The sequence below is a fragment of the Herpailurus yagouaroundi genome, unplaced genomic scaffold (genome assembly GCF_014898765.1).
Source record: "Herpailurus yagouaroundi ecotype Mexico unplaced genomic scaffold, PumYag 166, whole genome shotgun sequence".
NCBI lineage: Eukaryota > Metazoa > Chordata > Mammalia > Carnivora > Felidae > Herpailurus > Herpailurus yagouaroundi.
Window position 1 is genome coordinate 9,965,906 of NW_024412407.1, and position 4,526 is coordinate 9,970,431.

The following is a 4,526-nucleotide window of genomic DNA, read 5'->3' on the forward strand; positions in this document are numbered from 1 at the left end:
TCCCTTGGGTAAATTCCTAGCAGTGCTATTGCTGGGTCATAGGGTAGATCTATTTTTAATTTTTTGAGGAAGCTCCACACTGTTTTCCAGAGCGGCTGTACCAGTTTGCATTCCCACCAACAGCGCAAGAGGGTTCCTGTTTCTCCACATCCTCGCCAGCATCTATAGTCTCCCGATTTGTTCATTTTAGGCACTCTGACTGGCGTGAGGTGATATCTCAGTGTGGTTTTGATTTGTATTTCCCTGATGAGGAGTGACATTGAGCATCTTTTCATGTGCCTGTTGGCCATCTGGATGTCTTCTTTAGAGAAGTGTCTATTCGTGTTTTCTGCCCATTTCTTCACTGGATTATTTGCTTTTCGGGTGTGGAGTTTGGTGAGTTCTTTATGGATTTTGGATACTAGCCCTCTATCCGATATGTCATTTGCAAATATCTTTTCCCATTCCATTGGTTGCCTTTTAGTTTTGTTGACTGTTTCCTTTGCAGTGAAGAAGCTTTTTATCTTCACGAGGTCCCAATAGTTCATTTTTGCTTTTAATTCCCTTGCCTTTGGAGATGTGTCAAGTAAGAAATTGCTGCAGCTGAGGTCAGAGAAGTTTTTTTCCTGCTTTCTCCACTAGGGTTTTGATGGTTTCCTGTCTCACATTCAGGTCCTTCATCCATTTTGAGTTTATTTTTGTGAATAGTGTAAGAAAGTGGTCTAGTTTCATTCTTCTGTATGTTGCTGTCCAGTTCTTCCAGCACCATTTGTTAAAGAGACTTTTTTCCATCGGATGTTCTTTCCTGCTTTGTCAAAGATTAGTTGGCCATACATTTGTGGGTCCAATTCTGGAGTCTCTGTTCTATTCCATTGGTCTTATGTGTCTGTTTTTGTGCCAATACCATGCTGTCTTGATGATTACAGCTTTGTAGTAGAGGCTAAAGTCTGGGGTTGTGATGCCTCCTGCTTTGGTCTTCTTCTTCAATATTACTCTGGCTATTCAGGATCTTTTGTGGTTCCATACAAATTTTAGGATTGCTTATTCTAGCTTTGAGAAGAATGCTGGGATTGCATTGAATGTGTAGATTGCTTTGGGTAGTATTAACATTTTAACAGTATTCTTCTAATCCATGATCACAGAATGTTTTTCCATTTCTTTGTATCTTCTTCAATTTCCTTCATAAGCTTTCTGTAGTTTTCAGCATACAGATCTTTTACATCTTTGGTTAGGTTTATTCCTAGGTATTTTATGCTTCTTGGTGCAATTGTGAATGGGATCAGTTTCTTTATTTGTCTTTCTGTTGCTTCATTGTTAGTGTAGAGAAATGCAACTGATTTCTGTACATTGATTTTGTATCCTGCGACTTTGCTGAATTCATGTATCAGTTCTAGCAGACTTTTGGTGGAGTCTGTCGGGTTTTCCATGTATAGTATCATGTCAACCATGATTAGTTCTTAAAGTTTTTTTTTCTTTTAATGTTTATTTATTTTTAAGAGAGACAGAGACAGAGTGTGAGTGGGGGAGGGGCAGAGAGAGAGGGAGGTATAGAATCTGAAGCAGGCATCAGGCTCTGAGCTGTCAGCACAGAGCCTGACATGGGGCTTGAACTCACAAACCATGAGATCATGACCTGAGCTGAAGTCTGGATGTTTAACTGACTGAACCACCCAGGTGTTCCCATGATTAGTTCTTAAATTTGGTGAATTAAATTCTCTGGCAGTAAAGAAAAGAGAAGATGTGAGAGTTATGAAGCGTTGACTCTCTGACAGAATAAAATATTTAAATTTGTCCATAAGGAAACTTTTTTCATAAATTAAATTCAAGACTGAATTTATTGCTGGGGTGCCTAGGTGGCTTAGATACTTAATATCCAACTCTTAATCTCAGTTCAAGTCATGATCTCACAGCTCATGAGATTCAGCCCTACATTGGGCTCTTCGCTGATGCTACGGAGCCTGCTTGGGATTCTGTCTCTGTTTCTTCCCCTCCCCTGCTTGCTCTCTTTCTCTCTCTGAGAATAAATAAATAAACTTAAAAAAAAAAAAGAATGAATTTATTGCATGAATCATTAAAAGATAATATGACTTGCAAATGGTACATAAATGCTGTTAGAAGGACAATTCTTGAATCGATATCTATAAAGCCTGAGGACATAATGTTATACTGTAAGGGAAATTCTGTGGAATGGTGGAAACCACACTAGACCTAGAATCAAAAGATACGAGTTTGAATTCTGGTTTTACAACTTTGGGGGATTTTGTAAAAGCTTATTGCTCTCTCTGAGCAACGTTTTTATCTCTAAAGAATAATATCTGCTCTTGGGTCTTTTTATGGAAATAAAATAAGTTAATTCATATAACACGTCATAAGTTTGCCTGGCTCAAACTAGAAGATCATTACGTGTTGTTTCTTAAATGTTAATCTGTGAAGAAGAGGAAGGTATAGAAATATATTCGTCTATCAATTACATATATTTTTTACATTGCATTTACTTTTATTTTTGCATTTTATGTATATAATTTACCTTCTCTCAGGAATCTTGTTCCCATTTTAGAGAGAGAAAATAGAGATTCTCAAGTTTGTCCTGTAGAGATTCATAGACTCAAAAATAAAACAAAAGAAAACAACTGCTTGATTGTTCTTATGATGATACACTTAGGTGTATCATTTAACACAGGTGATTATTCCTGTGTTATTTTAAATAAAATATATTTTATATTTATTTATAAAATATATTTATTATTTTAAATAAAATATATCAGCCTACTCCCATACAATGCTATCAATAGTAGGATAGTCTCCTTTCATGTGCAACTGTCTGGAGTGGAATAATGCATATCTAGAGTATGTATTAGGTTCCTATTACTGCTGTAACAAATTATCACAATCTTAATGACTTGAAACTACACATATCCTGCAAATATGTATTAAAGTGTAATGTGATGCACCTGAAATACACATGCAGCATTTCATGTTATTTTCTTTAACCATCCATTTCATGAAAATAAATGAATTTTGTAGTACTACCTCCCAAACATGCAGATGTGACCCCTTAAAGAAGTAAAGAAAATTAATTGGTCAATTTCTATATATGTCTGTAGCCACAATATTAGTTTAAACTTTTTGGACTATATTTATCATATTTTTTTAAGTTTATTTATTTTGAGAGAGAATGGTAGAGTGCAAGTGGGGGAGGGGCAGAGAGTGAGGGAGAGAGAGAGAATCCCAAGCAGGCTCCATGCTTCCAGGACAGAGCCAACATGGGGCTCAAACTCATGAAACCACAAGATCATGACTTGAGCTGAAACCAAGAGTCGGATGCTTAACCTATTGAGCTACCCAGGTGCCCTTTAGCAGATTTAATAGTAATGGAAATTAGAAAGCCTTCCATTTATTTTGCCCCTAAATATTGCAATAGTTTTTTTTTTTTTTAAGTATCATTTTCTTTAAGAATGATCTTGAAGGATCTTTTGTCTCTGTGGTTATTTTTAGATGGTACCTCAATTATTTTCCAAAATCCTCCATAATAATGATCCTTTAATTTTTTTAACTTTTTTAGGGGATTGATTTTGAATTTTATTTATTTACAGTTCTTTAAAACCCTTCTTTATTTTTTGTTTTCCATGATTGTCTTTATCCACATTTCTAGTCCTATCTTGTATTACTGCTTCAGGCTCATGGTCAATCCTCGTCCAATTACCAACCCCCTGTATGTTCATCCTGTTCTCTGAATGTTCTCTTGACCTTCATCCTCTGATTGAACTTAGGTTTCCCATTAAGTCTCTCTCTACTTCCCATGAAGTGCTCTCAGATGAGAGAAAGGTTAAGTGTCCTTGCTTTTTACTGCTGTTTCTAAACCAGCTCTCCTTCTTCCCTGCATCTGTACAACCCTGGATGACACACAGCAGCATTCCTTTTGGGAATCCTCTATACCCCATTCTTCCTTGTTTCTTTAAGATTTTAACATTTGGCTTCCTATGTTATCTCCAATGATACCTATGCCATACATATGAAGATTACTTGTCCTAGTTTGCCTAAGCATGAAGGACAGTCCCAGGAAAACCTTCCCTATATGGGGCTGAGAAGTTTGCCAGGACACAAGACTTTCACTGCTAAATCTGGGACATTCTCAGTCAAACTGGGAAGAATTTTTTCCAGTCCTAAGTCTTGGTGACTTCAGGGTTCATATAAATGATCCTTCCAATATTTGGCCTCTCAGTTCCTTAATCTCTTCTTGTACAGTAACTGTATCTTCATCAGAATTTAAGCCACACTCCCTCTCATAGAAAATCCTAGGACACGCTAGTGTGATAGCTGCACAACCTGCAAAATAGGAGTTTCAACCTTCTCCTCTCTTATTACAGTCTCGTCTTAATCAGCTTGCTGTATTGTCTAAATTTCAAAACTTCTGTGACTGTTTTCACAGAGACGTGCAATCAAATAATCCCTTTTAGATGATCTCTCAATATTTTATGTTTCCTCTTTCCTTCTTACATGATTAGATTCCATATCACAACACTTTAATTTTTCTTTTCATATACTTT